The sequence below is a fragment of the Cervus elaphus genome, chromosome 29, assembly GCF_910594005.1.
Source record: "Cervus elaphus chromosome 29, mCerEla1.1, whole genome shotgun sequence".
Taxonomy (NCBI): domain Eukaryota; kingdom Metazoa; phylum Chordata; class Mammalia; order Artiodactyla; family Cervidae; genus Cervus; species Cervus elaphus.
This window is the reverse complement of record NC_057843.1, coordinates 62617789-62637106: the sequence shown is the minus strand read 5'-3', so window position 1 is coordinate 62637106 and position 19318 is coordinate 62617789. Positions and strand designations below refer to the sequence as shown.

Here is a 19318-nt window from a genome sequence, read left to right as displayed (position 1 = left end):
TCAGTTACTTCACTTTTTTATTTTTTAATTGAACTATAATTGATTTATAGTGTTGTTTTAGTTCCCGGTATACAGCAAAGTGATTCAGTTAAACATATATATGACTACATTATTAATTTTTATTGGAGTATAATTGCTTAACAATTCCACATTAGTTTCTTCTATACAATGAAGTGAATCAGTTATATGTATATATATATATCCCCTCCCTCTTGGATGTTGTCAGTAAAACTAAATAGTCTTATTCAGGCTTCAGAGGCATAGAGCAGAGCACTGCTGTGGGTGTCAGCCACCCCTGCTGTGAGTGTCCTAAGAAAATCATGATAGATAGGGAGAGGATCTTGGAACTGTTAAATGCCTACAGGAGGTCTGGCCAACTACTCCCTGGACTCAGCAACATTACAAGATTTGCAGGACAAAGCAAACAGGTTTGTAAAAACTTTACATAATACCAGAGCTGCAGTTTTGCTCACAAACTAATAATGATATGGGTTTGTGACATGGGGATTATGAGCAAGGGCCTGAGAGACAGCAATCTAAGTCTCACCCACGGAGCAGACGCACTGCCTGGGACGTCCTCCCGGTCGGAACTCTGGACTGCTGTTACCCAGAGCTTCACAGAGCTGTTCACGTCTGGGCATTGGCAAATCCAGTTTGGTGATCTGCGTACTATTGCTCTCCTCTGCTGTTTTTATTTCTTTCTTTTTTTTTTTCTTATAATGCTAGTGTGTTGAAAGTAGACTAGATAGGCTGATAAATATTTGTATTGTTCATCTGTATATAACAAATGGCTTAGTTTGTTAACAAATCCTTTGAATCTGAGATGAAAGTGAAAACTTTTGGCAAAGCAGGTGTGCCTCCCACCATCCCGCCAGTCACCCGCCTAGACCAGCAGAGCTCCAGGCTGAGCTCACTGTGCTGTGCGGCATCTTCCTGTTTGCTCTCTGTCTTACACTTGGCGGTTTATATTCTCTCAGTTCATCCCGCCTTCACCACCCCTGCATGTCCACATGTCCCTTCTCTACCTCTGCTTCTCTACTCCCACCCTGCAAAAATGTTCCCCTATACCATTTTTCCAGGTCCCACATATATGCATTAATATGCAATGTTTGTCTTTCTATTTCTGGCTGATTTCACTTTGCATGACAGACTAGGTCCACCCACATCTCTATGAATGACCCAATGTCGTTCTTTTACATGGCCGAGTAATATTCCATTGCATATATGTACCACCTCTTTTTTATCCATTCATCTGCCCGTGGACATTTGGGTTGCTCCCAGGTCTTGGCCATTGTAAACAGTGCTTCAGTGAACACTGGATGCAAGTATATTTTCAAATATGATCCTGCAATCCCCCTCCTGGGCATATATCTAGAGAAATCCGTAATTCAATCAGTTATTTTAAAGCCCTTGTCAACCACAGGTAAGAGCTGGACTATCTGTGATTCTGTTTCTGTTGTTGCTTTTTTCTCACGATTACCAGTTACAGCATCCTGCTTCTTTACCTGTCTGGAATTTCAGAGTGTGCCTGGCCCATCATTAGAGGACCCAGCGACATCTTCCACTACTGAAGGTGCTTTCCTTTGCTCTACACAAAGCATGAGGCTGATTCCCTATGTCAGGGGCTTAAAAATACTTAAACATAAAATCTGCCAACCCAGAAAACAACTCCACAGAGGTATATGTAAAAGAGGCCTTTTATATAACCAGGCAGACACAACCCACTGCATACATGTAAATTGTCTTTATGTATCAAAAAGAAAAATGAACTTCTGCCATCTTTTCAATAAGCAGGAAGTCACAACCTGAAGCTAAGTGTCTAAGCCTGAGGTCCCAGAGACAGGAGGACAAGACAGGAGGACATCTCTTTGACATACAAACAACAAGGAGGACTTGCTTCTCATTGTTTGTATTTCAAACAGATAGCTCCAGAATCTCCAAGAAAGGCATTCCTAGCATGTAAGACCAGCAAGAGTCTCATTTAACTTTCAAAAAGATGTGTATACACAGGGAGCCCAGGCTAGTGCTCTGTGATGACCTAGAAGGGTGGGTAGCCAGGGGAGAGAGGCTTTAGAAAGAGGCGATACATATACAGTTAGGGCCGCCTGCAATGTGGGAGACCCGGGTTCAGTCTCTGAGTCAGGATGGTCCCCTGCAGAAGGAAATGGCAACCCACTCCAGTGTTCGTGCCTGGAGAATCCCGTGGACAGATACGCTTTGTGGGCCACAGTCCGTAGCGTCGCAAAGAGTCAGACACGACTGAGTGACTAACGCTCCGCGGCAGAAAGCAGCACAACATTGTAAAACAATTTTCCTCCAATTAAAAAATAAAGTTAAAAATGTGTGTGCATCTCACAGAGGTAGGAAAACCACTTACAATTTCAAATTTCCTAAAGAAAATGCAAAAGAGGAGTGAGGAAGATGAAGTTGTCTTGATCTTGGACAGCAAGGTAAATTTTAAACTTACCCCTGTCCGAGTTGCACTCCGTCAGGATTGGGTAGCAATTTTAGTGAGTTTTCTACGTTTGTTCAGTTCACCTCTATTCCTTCCAACTGAGAGTCCAGGGTATCTAGTGGTTGCAGAAGATCCGTATCTTCTTTACAGCTTACTCTTGATCCAGCCAGAAAACTGCTTCAACATCTCACAAATGTCTTGAGTGAAGAAGCTACTATGTGTTACAGTCCCTCACGTCCCCGACTCTGTCACTTTAGTCCCCGCAGCTGTCCCCCAGCAAAGCCTTCTGCCAAAGAAGCACAGAGCCTCAGGCTAGAAGCAAGGATAGAGCCTCAGGGTCAACTCACTGCTCCCGCTAAGGTCTCCTCTCAGATTACCCTGTTTCCAGGCCCGACCACTATAGGTCTCTGTTTCCTAAAGACCCTGAGACTACAGAAGGCCTACTGTTTCTCAGAAGTTTTAGCACAGCTCTTTCACCTTCCATGCAAAATTCACCTAACGTCTTCTGAGGAAACCCAGAATGTGCTTAAAACCCTTGAAGACTCCCATTGTATGACTCTGTGTAACTGCCAAGAGCTCTGCCACTTTGTCTTTTTCCCAGAGGTTGTCCTTGACTTTGGCCAAGCCAGGTCTCTCAGCCAATGCCCAGAACTAGCAAATACCCCTCAGGGGTAGGGAAACTCTCAGCTTGCCTGCAATTGTCATCCCTTCCTGACAACTGTACTTCACCTGGTTCTCATGCTTTCTATAGCCCTCCAATGTCATCAAAAATACAATCTTTGTAATATTTTCCTTTCTAGGTATTGTTAGCAAGACTGATGGTGCATATTGGTATATATTGGAAGCCTAGAATTCTCTCATGTTATTCCTTCAGGTTTCACTTTAAGGACAAAACACTGACCCCTATTTCCTAATTAAAATAATATCCAAAACCTACAAAGAACTCATAAAACTGAACATTAAAAAACCAAACAACCCAATTAAAAAAAAATGGGCAGAGTATCTGAATGCGCATTTTTCCAAAGAAGATGTACATATGGCCAATAGGTACATCAGAGAGATGTTCAACACCCTCAATCATCAGGGAAATGAAAATCAAAACCACAGTGGGATATCACCTCACACCTGTCAGAATGGCTGTTATAAATAACAATAAATAACAAATGCTGGCCAAGATGTAGATGAAAGGGAACACTCGTGACTATTGGTGAGAATGTAAATTAGTGCAGCCACAATGGAGAACAGTATGGTGCTACCTTAAAAAAATAAAAATAGAACTGCCATATAATCCAGCAATTCCTCTCCTTGGTATTTGTCTGTGTGTGCTAAGTCGCTTCAGTCATGTCCAGCTCTTTGCGACCCCATGGACTGTAGCCCGCCAGGCGCCTCTGTCCATGGGATTTTCCAGGCAAACATACTGGAGTGGGTTGCCAAGCTCTTCTCCAGGGGATCTTCCTGACGCAGGGATTGAGCCTGCATCTCCCGTGCTCTGGCCTTGCAGCTGGATTCTCTACTGCTGAGCCACGGGGGAAGCCCCCTGGGTGTTTGTCTGAAGAAAACAAAAACACAAATTAGAAAAAATACGTGCACCCGTATGTTCATTACAGCATTATTTACAACGGCCAAGATATGGGAGCAACCTAAGTGCCCGTCAGGAGATGAGTAGATAAAGAATATGTGGTGTACATACACACAATGGAATATTACTCATCCGTAAAAAGAATGAAACCTTGCCGTGTGTGACAACATGCATGGACCTAGAAGGTATTATGCTAAGCGAAATAAGTCAAAGAAAAACAAATAAGGTATGGTTTCAACACTTATGGAACCAAAAACAAAAGAACCAAAAAGTAATAAAATCAAGAGTTTTAAATACGAAGAACAAACAGGAGGTAACAGACCAGAGAGGGATGAGAGAGGAAATAGATGAGAGAGATTACGAAATGCAAAACTCCAGATGCAGAATAAATGATTAACAAATATGAAGTGTATGTGTGGAAGTATAGTCAATAAAATCAATAAAACTATGTAATATCTTTTTAGTGTGACATATTGTAGCTAGAATTATTTGAAACGTATATAGGAATATTGAATAACTATGTTGCATAACAGGAACTAACATAGTGTCATAGGTCAATTATACTTCAAACAAATAAACAAACACACCAACTCATAGGAAAAGAGATCAGATTTGTGATTACCAGAGTTGGTAGGGGAGAAGGATTGAATCAGGTGTTCAAAAGGTACAAACTTCCAGCTATAAGATATTTAAATACTAGGGACATAATATACAACATGATAGATATAATTGAGACTGCTATATGTTATATATAAAAGTTGTTGAGAGAGTGAATCTGAAGAATTCCCAGCACAAGACAAATTTTTCTATTTCTTTACTTTTTATCCATATGAAATAACGGATGTTCACTAAACTCAGTGTGATAGTCACTTCATGATATATGTAAATGAAATCTACATGCTATATACCTTAAGTTATACTGTGCTATATGTTAATTTTATCTCAATAAAAATGGAAAAAATTTAAATAATAATAATATCATCTACATTTTCCCAATAATTTGTAACTATTAATTCTCCAAGAGCACAAGTTAACAAATATCATCTGATTTTTTCAAATGCCTCTGTCCCTGTAATGAGTCACTTCCTGTTTTGTTTCTTTTTCTGGACCTCTCACATTTTTTTTAAATTGTGGTACTTCTCCCCGGGGCACAGACACATCATTGCAAAAGTCCCTCTACACCATCTTTCTCTCAGCTTTGTACTCTGACATCTAACTGGTTTAAAAATAAATTATTAATTTGTTTCTATGAGCTATGAACAAAGCAGGATTGCCTTCATTTGCTTAGCAAACTAGAGAGATCTTTTAATGTGAATAATAACTCATTAACTGGCTTGTTATGTGTGCAGAGCTATTTTTAGAGTAGAGCCCAAGTTCAGTGCATTATAATGGCTTAGAAAATTTCATAGTTAAATTATATGCACAGTTTCCCTGGTGGTTCAGATGGTAAAGAATCTGACTGCAATGCAGGAGATCTGCCTTTGATCCCCAGGTCAGGAAGATCCCTGGAGAAGGGAATGGCTACCCACTCCGGTATTCTTGTGTAGAGAGTTCCATGGACAGAGGAGCCTGATGGGCTACAGTCCATGGGGTGGCAAAGAGTCAGACATGACTGAAGCAATCTTCACAGATTAAGTGAAGAGCACAATGCAAGAAATATTCACCCTGAAGAATAAAGAAAAGAATACGTCTTTGATGTGTCAGAGGTCACTTTAGAGAAAAGCAGTGCTCTGAGTTATTAATTGACTTATTCATTGATACAACAAATATTGATCAAGTCTTTTATTAAAAGTTTCAGTGACCACTGACTGGTGGCTGTTTAGAATTCTAGTTGGTAGAGAAAGTGATTAATCATTTGCAAATGGATTTGTAAGATGACAGACACTGATTAAAGTGCTGGAATATTAGATATCAAGGGGGATATTAACAGATTACCCAAAGAGGATATGAACAGCAAAATATGAGACGGTCAAAACTCCAAGTAACTTTACTAAAGTGCTAACAAAAAATTGATATGGGCCAAAAATAGTTTATCCCCTTCATGTATCATAGACATTGATTTGTAAAAGACTGTTCAGTTAAAAGCAAATAGCATAAATAACAGAAATTTTGGTCAATAATACCAATCTCTTGCTGTCTACTCCACAGTGATGTATTTTTATGCTATAAAGTATGAAAAAATTAGAAGTCTTTATATTTACCATGGGAAAGACTATAAAATCTTTAGCAAATGGGAAGATAAGACCATTTGTGTGTTCATTATTTAAAACTGCAGCAGCGGGGAGTCCTGCCTGTGAGATGCTTGAATAGTCTTAGGTTAGAAGAAATCTAGCAAGCAGTAGGGCACTAATAAGCTGGAGACTGGTCTCAGCAACAGTAAGTGTGTACGATATTTGAAGTAGTGAAGCAGGCTGTGTCTCCCCAAGGTGCAACCAATACAGAGAAATTTCCTTACACCCTTATATTCTTCATATAACACCAGCATCACCAGACTTTCAGTTATTCCTGACTCGATAATGCCTGCGGTCACAGATACTTGCATGTTGCTAGGTGATAACAAAGTCCCATCAATAGCAGCAGTCTTATTCAGCCTATTCCTGCAGATGAGTGATATATATTTGGGTCATGATTCAAATGTTAACTCAGGAAAGACTTTTAAAACCATGCCCACTAAATAGGATTAAGGAGTCAGAAGATCTGGGGTTCCTCTATCACATTCAACTCCCATCTCTGGATACTGAACAGTATTCACTTGGGGAACTATTGATAGCAAAATACTGCAAACATCAAAACACACCTCCAGTTCAATCCTGGGTGGGAGCTTGGCCATGTGGACCTAATCTGGCCATCTCTTTGTGCGAGAAGTTCCACCACTGAACTACGGACTCAGGAGAAGTTGGGGGAGTGAAACGAAGCACTGAATGCTTGACCACCAAGGATTCCGCTGCTGGGCTAAGATCACCAACAGGTCTTTTGAAACTTTATTGAGTAAAACAGAGTTTATTTATTTTTAATTTTTTATTAAACTTTGTTTTTTTTAGAGTATGGCTGATTAGCAATGTTGTGTTCGTTTCAGGTGAATAGTGAAGGGATCCAGCCACGCCTGTACAAGTATCCACTCACCCCCAAATTCCCCTCCCGTCTGAGCTGCCACATAACATTGAGCAGAGTTCCTTGTGCTATACAGTAGGTCCCTCTTGGTTATCTATTTTAAATATAGTAGTAAGATGGAGCTTTAAATGTAAATAAAATAAAGTGCTCTTGTTGTTTTTGTTCAGTCACTAAGTCGTGCCTGACTCTGTGACCCCATGGACTGCAGCACGCCAGGCTCCTCTATCCTCCTGTATCTCCTGGAGTTTGCTGAAATTCATGTTCACTGAGTCGGTGATGCTATCTAATCATCTCCATCCTCTACGGCCCCTTTATCCTTTTGCCTTCAATCTTTCCCAGCTTCAGGGTCTTTTCCAATGAGTCAGCTCTTCACATCAGATGACTAAAGTTAAAGACTAAACTTTGAGGATCCACAGAAAGAGAGACAAAGCCACCTCTGAAATGGGTGTTAAAGTCTCGAATACACAGGGCAGACACAGTAACCAGACCTGCACGGGACCAGAGAGACCTATGTTCTCCCGAGCAGCGCGAGATCAGCATGTGAGGGTGGGCGGGATATTAGGGAGATGGTTCCAAGGAAGCACGAGAAGGGGATGTAACGCAGTGAGAGGGGAGAAAGGACGGCAACTCAAGGTGCACAGATGAGCACGTGGCTACTGTGAGAAATGGCTCAGTCACACGGGGGTCCCTGCAGGACCACACACCTCAGAGCTGTCCCAGCTGAAGGATGAAGTAGCTGGAGTATCGCGCCACCAGCTGTGCCGTTGACTGGGAAATGAGACAGCAACCCAGGCACATTAACTTCCTGGCACTTCTGATCTTCCATATGTGTATAAGCTAGACACGCTCTTTCATAGGCAGAGAAAGTTTCAGACAGAGCCCTGGGAGTTGTAGCAATAAACCCTTAGCATTATGGAAATCTAGGTGCCAACAACACCTTCTACAGACAAGGGTGAGAGGCCCGGCAGAGCGAGTGTGAACGCTAGAACAAAGATGAACTTAAAACCACCATGAGGAAGGTCTCTTCTGATTTCTCAGTAGAGAGAAACCAACAGTGATACCACAAATTAGGAGTCATTAACCACGGCAGATGCAGAGTATTTTTTATTTGGTATGCAGCATAAATATAACAAACATGTATCCATATTTATATTTATGCTGACTCTAATGGAGTATGTTTCTCATTCCTTGCCCTGAGCCAAGAAATTGGCTTTATCTTCTCTCACTTATTTATTGCCTAAATTAGAGAAGCACTGATGTTGAATGAATTAAAAATATGAATGTGCTTGCCAACGGGACAGCCCTTTGTAGAATGAGTGCAGAACCAAGCTTGTTTGGGCATGAGTGAGTCTCAGAAAAGTGCTGTCAAGACCCGTGGAACACTGCGCAAAGAGTTAATAAGAGAATGATGACCTGGGTGTGACATTGTGCATGGCAGAGGCTCCGAAAGGAAAGGACATTCCCAGGATTCTTGGCTGCCCACAGGTGGAATTTCTATTTTCTCTTTGACCCCATGGGGTAAATCAAATCTTGTAATAGAGCATGGGCCGCAACCCACATGAAAATAATTACATACTCAAACAAAAAGTATGTTGAACCCTGGAAGTCTGATTTTGTGTAGGAATCCACTATTAATTTTTTAAATTAATTTTTTTATTTTCAAAATTAATGGATGTTATGAAAGTTCTGAAATTTTAAAAATGTGCGTAGGAGAAAATATAAGTCCTTTGACATTCTAACCTTCTTAAAGTAGATGAGTTACTTTGGCATGTTTACTTCCAAAATGCTTCCAGTTCGTTTCTTTACCATTTTAGCACAGCTTTCTACATTTGGCATATTCATAATCAACAATGCCAATGTCTGAATATGACAGCATTTGGAAAGTGGGAATTGGTGATTTAATTTTTTGTCAATGGGTCTCTGCGTTCACTGAGGAAACTAAGGGGGCTCAGGAGACCATCCATCCCGATCTTGCCTGACCTGAGGATCTGGGTCAAAGACACACTCTTGGAGCGCAGAGATTATGCCCATGTGCTGAGACTACAGAGAGCAATGAAAGATGTGTGTTTCTCACAAGCGTCTCACTCTATGGTATTCCACTATAGCAGCCTAAATTGTCTAAGACAGAAATTGTTTACCAAGAGGTAACGGTCTTGCTGTAACAAAACACCGTAAATGATGTAGAAATGACTTTGGAACTGGGGAATGGGTGGAGACTGGAAGACTTTTGAAGTGCATGCTAGCAAAGTCTAGATTTCTGGGAACAGACTTCCAAAGATGATTCTAGTAAAAGCTCAGAAAGAAAAGAGAGCTGTAGAGAAAGTTTTCAACTTCTTCAGTTCAGTCGCTCAGTTGTGTCCGATCCTTTGCAACCCCATGAACCACAGCACATCAGACTTCCTTGTCCATCACCAACTCCCGGAGTTCACCCAGACTCATGACCACTGAGTCGGTGATGTTATCCAAACAAATGCCTAAACGACTGTGAATAGAACATTGGTAGAAACATGGACAGTAAAGGTCGTTCTGATGAAGTCTCAGATGGATGTGAGGAACATGTTATTGGACAATGATTACAACTTTTATCCTTGTTATAAAATGGCAAATAAATTGGTTGAACTGTGTTTGTGCGCTAGCATTTTACAGAAAGTAGAACTTTCAAGCAATGAACTTGGATGTTTAGCTGAAGAGATTTTTAAGCAAAGTTCTGAATGAGTCATTTGGGTCTTCCTGGCTGCTTATAGTAAAATGGATAGGAGACAAATAAATTGCAGTTGGAATTGTTAAGCAAAAAGGAACCAGAAATGATCGGTCTGCTCATATTACAAAAATCTGTGTTTGGGAAGGGGCACTAACAATGTGGCAAACCACCTTTTTGGTGAAAGGAGAGCAGAGTGGGTGAGAGCCAGGGCCTTCATCATCTCAGGAAGGACAGTTGATACGGAACTGTGCCAATGGAAGCACTGCAAGCTGGGAAAATAAGGCAAAGGAAAACTGCCTTTCCAGGCTTCTTAGACCCTACATGATCGACCATATTCAGCTATGAATATGCATTACTGTTTAAGACAAGGGAGGCAGGACGCTGAAGATGCTTCAGAGATCATCAGCTCTGCCACACCCACCCAAGGACCAGGGAGCAGGGGTGGGGTAGGGGAACAGGTCACTCGACTTCAGTTTCAAAAGGTGGAGCCGAAACCCAGTGCAGCTATGAGGGCGCAGCGGCCGGGCATAGCCACAGACAATTCATAATAAATGAGTGTGACTGATTGTGTTCAAATAGAAGTTTATGGTCACTGAAATATGAGATCAAATAATTCTAACTTATAAAATATACTTCTTTTGATTTTTCCTAACATCATAAAATATAAAATCTATTCTTCATTTATGCACCATATAAAAGAGCAGGTTGCAGGCCCGGTTTGACTGGAGGGCTGTAATATGGCGACCCCTGCTTTCAATTTTCACATGGATTTTAGGATCAAATTGCCTTGTCTATAAAAATTCATGTCACTATTTTGTTTCAGATTTGCATTAAATCTATTGATGAGTTTGAGGATAAATGACATCTTCACTGGATTGACTATTCCAATACACGGACACAGTATGTGTCTCTATTTATAGACCTTCTTTGACTGCTTTCATCTGTGTTTACAGTTTTTAGCATATAGATCCTGTGCATATTTCACTAGGTTTTCAACATGGTTAGTCAGCCCCAACACAATTGACATTTTGGGCTGGATAATTCTATGTTACGAGAGGCTACCTGGAGCATCACAAAACGCTTAGTGCCATCCTTGGCATCACCTATTAGACGTCAGCAGTGTGCACACCCCCATGCGACAACTGAAAATGCCTTCGGACATTGTGAACCAACCCCTGGTTAGGGATCATTTATATATAAAGAATCACATATATATAATATAATACTTTAATATAATACTGTATTATATATATAATACTTTAGACAATACTCTTTCAAATATAGAAGTATAATTCATTTTTTCAAGTTGACTTTTAACTTGCAATATTGCTCACTCATTTTTGCATTCTAGGAATTTTTTTGTAGAGTCCTAGGAACTTTCTGGCTTCCCTGGTGGCACAGTGATGAGGAATTTGCCTGCCAGTGCAGGAGATGTGGGTTCAATCCTAAGGTTGGGAAGATCCCTTGGAGAAGAAAAATGGCAACCCACTCCAGTATTCCTGCCTGGAAAATCTCATTAACAGAGGAGTCTTATGGGCTACAGTCCATGGAGTCACAAAAGAATCAGACACGACTCAGCAACTAAACAATAATAATTTTCTACATAGGCAATCATGTTGTCTACAAACTGAATATTTTATTTCCTCTTTTTTCAAAAATTTTTTCCTTGACTTATTGAAATTGCTAACCTTCCAGTACAGTATTGAATAAGAATCAGGAGGGCAGATATCCTTGCCTGTTTCCTTACCTTTCAGTTTTTCATTATTAAGTACAGTTTAAGCTGCAGGGCTTTCTTGTTACCTTTATCAGCTCTTTTAAATTCCTAGTTTGATATGAAATTTATTTGCTGTTATTCAGGAGATAAGTCATGTCCAACTTTTTGCAACACCATGGACTGCAGCACGCCAGGCTTCCCTGTCCTACACCATCTCCTGGAGATTACTCAAACTCATGTCCACTGAGTCAGTGATGCCATCCAACCATCTCATCCTTTGTCGCCCCCTTCTCGTCTTACCCTCAATCTTTCCCAGCATCAGGATCTTTTCCAACGAGTCAGCTCTTCTCATCAGGTTGCCAAAGTATTGGAGCTTCAATACAAAGTAAATAAGCCAGCTTACTGTGTTCCCTACATATTCACGAAAGCACTGAGTCCCCAGAGTTTTGATGTGAACACCTGTGCCATCAATCACATCCTCTTATTTGTAACCCAGTACCTCCCAAACACTGACAGAGCCTGCACAGGCCTGGATTTGGGGCTCATAGGCTCGCTTAAGAAAGACATTTTAAAAGACACAGATGTGCATGATCTGAATCTGGAGATGGGATTCACAAGGAAGCACATGTATAAGAACCACTGCTTCAGCTCATATTGTAGTTTTATTTCCTACAGTCCCCAGCAGTAGCCTTCACGGCAAACTGCACTTTGAAGTATATAGAGCATTTGAATATGTACATATGGAGGAAAGAGTCATTCTAAGCAGACGTTATAACCAGTCACAGAAACAGTGGCAGAGAAGAGTGCTTCCTGCAGTGACTTTTGATGACCGCTGGTCCAGCTCGATGACTGATTTGCTTGGAGTGTGGAGTGCAAGTGCATTTAGGAAATATCTGGGATTGGAGTGTAGATGGCCTTGCATGTCAAGTATACCCAGGTTCATTGCCCAGGTAAAAGGGAGTCAGTGGAGGTTTTCAAAATGAATGAAGATATGATAGAATTATGGGCCAAGGACATACATCTAACTGCCGACTGTAATAGTAACTGATGTGCTGTGAATGAACGTGAGAGGCAGAAGGCAGGGTGAACAGGTGAGAGGAAGCAAAGGTCAGAGGTGGCCTGGGGAGCACTGGGGAGCACGGAGAGCACTGGGGAGCAGTGGGGAGCACTAGAGAGCAGATCCTGGACACCAGAAGGCGAGGAGGAGGGGGAGATGTGGAGACAATTGCATTTCAGCCACAGATTTCAACTTTTAAGGCCAACTATCCAGTTTAAGTGGGGATCAGTGTTTTAATTCACAAAATCAAAAATCCACTCTTAAGATTTGCTCAGTGTAGAATATCCTATGGATACATATTGGATAAATGTGCTAACATTTCCAATGTAAATTTAATTTGCAGTATCTCATTTCTGTATAACTTTTTGAAGAGTTCTCAGTCCTTTATTAAATTGCATCAGAATAAATGAGTTAAGAACTTGGATTACTTTCTAGTTCAAGACCTATATGTAATTATCCTCTGTTGTCTTACATTATTGCTTTTTTACCTATGCTATTTCTTAACTTTAACATTTTATTTCTCATTACCCTGTATCCACACTTAACTCGAGGAAATATAACCAGAACTAACTTTTGGGACAGTTTGTGAGAATTTGAGGACTTGAGGGACATTTTTTATGAGAATTTTTCCAAAGGATAGAAATACAGTGAAGTATGAGCAAGGCATTCTTCTAATATACCTCAGTCAATAACCTCTAAGTCTTAGTTCACAATGTCTATTTTCTGACTGACTTTTTCTCACCTTATGAAGGAGAATTCAACCTTCACATTTTACCATAACTTTCATTATATGAGAAGTAATGACTTTGATGCTATCCCCTAAGGTTGTTTTTTTTTTTTTTTCCAGGCCCATTTGCTTTTCCCCTTAGGGACAAGGAAATAGGTAGGGTAAAATCATATTTCCCTTTATCTTTCTTCCTTCAGATACAGCTGGTGACCAGGAGGGTCAGTAGGGAAGGTGAGTGTGTGGGGATAACCAACCTTCATTGGTTCCATTTTGTGAATGAATAAAAGTTACCAGTTCAGTTTATAAACCTACCTTCTTTCACAACCACCCAAAAGTGGAATCCAGAAGTACTTCAACAGGTGAGTGGATTAACAAAATATGGTACCCCCATACAGTAGAGTACTATTCTTTAACAAAAGGAACAAACCACTGATTCATGTGACAACATAGATAAAATAAATGGATAAAGTTTAATGCATTTTACTACTAAGATTGCTGGGAGGTGATGGAATTCCAGTTGAACTGTTTCAAATTCTGAAAGATTTATGCCGTTGAAGTGCTGCACTCAGTATGTCGGCAAATTTGGAGAACTCAGCAGTGGCCAGAGGGCTGGAAAAGGTCAGTTTTCATTCCAGTCCTAAAGAAGGGCAATGTCAAAGAATGTTCCACTTACCAAACAGTTGCACTCATTTCACGTGCTGGTAAGGTTATGCTCAAAATCCTTCAAGTTAGGCATTAGCAGTATATGAACTGAGAACTTCCAAACATACAAGCTGAGTTTAGAAAAGGCATTGGAACCAGGGGCAAATTGCCAACATTCATTGGCTCATAGAGAAAGCAAGGGAATTCCAGAAAAACACCTACTTCTGCTTCATTGATTATGTTAAAGTCTGTGTGTGAATCACAACTGTGGAAAATTCTTAAAGAGATGGCACTACCAGACCACCTGACCTGTCTCCTCAGAAACATAAATGTGGGTCAAGAAGCAACAGAACCAGACTTGAACAACAGACTGGTTCCAAATTGGGAAAGGAGTACATCAAGGCTGTATATTGTCACCCTGTTTATTTAACTTATATGCAGAGAATATCACGTGACTTGTCGGACTGGATGAATCACAAGCTCCTGGAATCAAGATAGCTTGGAGAAGTATCAGCAATCTCAGATTTGCAGATGATACCGCTCTAATGGCAGAAAGTGAAGAGAAGCTAAACAGCCTCTTGATGAAGGTGAAAGAGGAGAATGAAAAAGTTGCCTAAAACCAACATTCAAAAAAACTAAGATCATAGCATCCAGTCCCCTTACTTCATGGCAAACAGACAGTGAAAAAATGGAAACAGGGACAGATGTTATTTTTTCGGGCTCCAAAATCACTGTGGATGGTGACTCCAGTCATGAAATCAAAATACACTAGCTCCTTGGGAAAAGTTACGACAAACATAGACTATGTATCAAAAAGCAGAGACATCACTTTACCTATAAAGGTCCATATAATCAAAGCTATGGTTTTCCCCTGTAGTTGTGTATGGATGTGAGAGTTGGGCCATGAAGAAGGTTGAAGAATTGATGCTTTTGAACTGTGGTGCTGGAGAAGACTCTTGAGAGTCCCTTGGACAGCAAGGAGATCATACCAGTCCATCCTAAAGGAAATCAACCCTGAATATTCATTAGAAGGACTGATGCTGAAGCTGAAGCTCCAGTATTTTGGCCACCTGACGTGAAGAGCTGACTCTTTGGAAAAGACCCTGATGCTGGGGAAGACTGAGGGCAAGAGAAGGGGTGACAGAGGACGAGATGGTTGGATGGCATCACTGACCCAATGGACATGAGTTTGGGCAAACTTTGGGGGATAGTGAAAGACAGGGAAGCCTGTGCTTCAGTCCATGGGGTTGCAGAGTCAGACATGACTTAGTGACTGAACAACAAATACAGTTCGTGTTAATTATGCCTCCTTACTACCTACTGTGACTCCTGCAGGTAACCATGAAACCCCGGCTGAGAAACAATGGACATCATGTTGCAAAATATTATAGACAATGGACAGCAAGGCTGGACATCTAAACTAAGACTCTTAGGAGGGTACTTGTTGATAATAGAGAGTGTTGCACATATTTCACCGGAAAAATATGCCTATCAAGCCACAGCTTATACAAAAAATTGTTTTTTTCAGCTATTCCTAGGATAGACTATAGAAGCTAAAAGTAGTATGATGAATTAATAAATTATTATAGGTGTTTGAATTAAAGAATATGAGCAGACAGTAGGAGGGCAAAAGAAGAAACTGATTTTTACAAAAAGGATTTATAAGGAAATAGATAAACATGGGAGTACTCAAAGTCTGCAATAACTGAAAGGCATCTGAAGAATGACCCTACATTTTAGAGATTGAGAAAATAGGAGAAAGAAGCCTGCAGAGGCAGTTGCTTTCAGAAGTGACAATGATTTTTGCTCCAAGAACAGTTGCAGTGTTTACTGCCAACAGAAAGAGAGAACCCAGTAGGAGCTAGACAGAAAGTGCATGCCTGGGGCACCCAGCCTTTGGTGTGGTGGAGGTGACCTAAGTTCCATTTTCCTTCTCTTTCACTGAGGGATAAAGCTCATCTGGTCTTTCCCTCTGGAAGGTCACAAAGGTCTTTGTGACAAGGTTGGGAGGGATGGGCAAGGCCTGGACACAGCGGTGGAGAACAGGTCTTCCTCGCTGCCTACCCCTCTGTCTTCATCAGAGCAGCACCTGCCTAGTCTTCCCATCCTCAGACAATCACAAGGTCCTTGGAACCAGGTGAGGTGCAACACTTTGTCCTCAAGTGGTTTTCTCTGCTCCAGCACCCCCGCTGCCGGAAAGGGAAGCAGGCAGCACCGCAGATGCAGGAATCAGTAACACTCGAAACTCTGAAAACTACTGTGTCACCCTGCTGTCTACCCAGTCCTCATGACCACTGTCTTAGAATCAGGGATTCCGGACAAGATGTGGACGATGACTGGAGTCACTCTGACCTGCCCCCGCCCCCCCGCCCCCAGCACTCAGGACAGCACGAAGCTGTGAGATATGCTCTCAACAGCTTTGAAATGAAGTTGTTTCAAGCTCACTGAAAGCACCTTTCCACCTAAGGGAGTGCCCAGGATCCCGGGGTCCAGGACACTGTGAACCCAAGATCCCTTTCTATGCATGGGATTGTACAATCTCCTGTTTGTCTTTTTAACTATTGGTTTTAAGTAAAGTGTTTCTTTTTGCCCTATTGTTTTTACTGAAAAACTATTTTTTAGTCAAGTTTGTCAGTCTCCAAAATGCCTCCCACACCATATTGCTATGAAAAATTCCCTGAGATTTTTATACTACTTGCAAGGTGTTAAGCTTTATGAAAAAATTTTTTTAATTGGAAATACATTTTTATTTAGACAAATTTCACTTAGATTTGCAGAAGAGTTTCCAGGACCACAAAGAGTTTCCAGGAGCACAAAGGGTTTCTTTATATCCTTCATTCAGATTCCCCTAGTGTTACCTTACATAACCATTGGACATTTATCAATTCTAAGAAGTCAACATTGATACATTACTATCAACTAAAGTTTATTTGAATGTAACCCATTTTTCCACTGATTTCTCAAGACCACACACTGCATTTAGTCATCACATTTCTAAATTTTTTTCTAATCAGACAGTTTATCAATCTGTCCTATTTCTCCTGATGCTTTTGAAGAACACTGGTCAGGTATCTCGTAAAATGTCCTTCAGTTTGGGTTTGTCTATTGTTGTCCCTTGATTAGATGGAGTTTGGAAAAATTGGAGGGATAATTTATTTTTATAAAAATACAGTAAGGGTGATTTGCCTGTCTCATCACATTTTATTAGAAGATGTATGTTATCAAAATGATTTATTACTGGTAACCTTAATTTGGTCACTAGGTTAATTGGTGTCTGCCCATATTTTCTTCTATAAAGTTATTATTTTTTCCTTTCTGTTCTCTATTTATTAGAAGACAGTCACAATCCAGCCCACACTTAACAGAGGGGAATTAACCTTCACCTCTTGGAAAGAGAAATAACAAAGAACTTGCAGACATATGTCACAATCACCATAGTAATTAATAAATATTTGGCATTCATCCATGGATATTCCCTGCAACAATGTAACTGTGATGTTCTAATGCTAATTTTCTCTTTTCCTCATTCTGCCCACATTTATTAATTGGAATTCTTCTGTGAGGAAGATTTTTCCCTTTTCCCCTCTTTCTTTATTTAGTTATTGGAGACAGAATTGAATCTAAATAGATTAAAGAACAAAAGTAAGAAAAAATACAAAGCTAACCTAAGGATAAGGAAAACAATACAAATACACCAAAAACATTAAAGACAATTAACATTTTTAATCAACAGTTGATACCCATGGAGTGTTTTAAAACACTTTAACAGACAGGGAACAATATATATGAAGCATACTGTAAGTTTTTGAGACATATGTAAAAGACAATAAATCAAAGCCTAGCATATCCAAAAATTCTTACAGATGAGCTACCAAGATGATGACAACAACAAATAACAACACAAAAGCAGCAAAGTTAAGGAGCTCCTATTTTTATAAATCAGCGAAGGATATGGATGGGCAATAACCAGAAAACTACTTAAAATTCTGTTTGATAAACTAAGATATGTAAATTAAAGCATCAAGATACAAGCAGTCTTGTCAGTCAGCCTTGAGGACGTGGGTCACAATATGGATGTGGATCCTCTGTTCTAGCTCAACTTGGAGAAGGCTGTTGACACACAAGTTGGAATGATGCCGATAGCCAACCTTGCAGAGCGCTTCAGAATGACAGAATTTCCTTTGTAAGAATGACAAAGAACGTGTCAGGGTTTTGCACTTAGACCAACAACTTAACATTGTTAGCCTAGAAAATTCCGAGAAGACAACTGTGGTGCTCCTTGCTTGTGGTTTTTTATTCCAGTCATCAACATGCACCTCAGGTTGCTTGGACTGGTCAAGAACTACACGCATGCAATAGGAAAATATACAGTTAGACAAGGCACAATTCATCCTGTCAGCAAGGTATATAAGAAGCATCAAACTCTTCTTTGCCCATTGCCAAGTTATCATTGCATATCTTGCCACCAAGAATTCAAAGCAGGTGGAAGTGTGTGCATGGAGAAGACTTCAGAAGGAGTGGCCAGAGACTGCTCAGGTGCTCGGACACCATCGAGAGAAAGTGGAGACCAGTAGCTGCGATAAGCAGGGCTCGCCAGAAAGACCTGAATGGAGGAGGAAGCTGGCTGGACAAAGTCAAGATTTTAGTCAAAAGAAATCCGTGGGGTCAGAAGCAAAAGGTGTCCAAAGGTAACATTGCTGTGTGGGGCAGATTTACTGGGGTCCTTTGGTGATCCCAATCTGCGGAAGAATGAGGATTTCACCCAAACTGTAAGAAAGTATGAGCTCACAGGTATTACCCAGGCAGGAACTGTTGTTCAGAAATTCATCTGTGAACCAGATGTTCTGTGAAAACATCAGAACAACGTTCTTCTGGTGAATGAATGGATGACCAATGACATCTTATTCACAAAGACCCAGCAAGCCCTCAGAAGGAGTTAGAGCACTCACTACTTGGTGCTAGATCTTGTCCGAGAGGATACTGAGAAGCATGGTTTTTATGACTCCAAGAGTGAAGAGAGGCATTTGGGGCGATACTGGCTCCTTTGCAGAGAAACAGTGTGGATTCTAAGTCATAAAAAATTTCTACAGCATATTTTGGACTTCCTTTTGGGAATCTGAGACAAAGTGTTAGAAACTGGGGAAAAGAACTGTGATCCTGTCTCTTAAACTAAAACTTAAAAATTTGATAAAAATCAGTAGTCAATTAAAATAAGTTTTGTCTCTCTATCAGAAGTTGCTAAGGTGAATGTTTTCAATATGGTCTCTTTTTCAGGATGTACAAATCTTTTTATCTTTATTTTTGTCTTTCCAGCTGTGTTGGGATATAATTG

General features: G+C 40.5%; 1 pseudogene; it reads left to right on the top strand.

The window, feature by feature from the left end:
* The window catches only part of LOC122685921, a 64908-nt pseudogene extending 45845 nt beyond the window's left edge, over nucleotides 1–19063 (top strand).
* The last annotated feature ends 255 nt before the right edge of the window (nucleotides 19064–19318 follow it).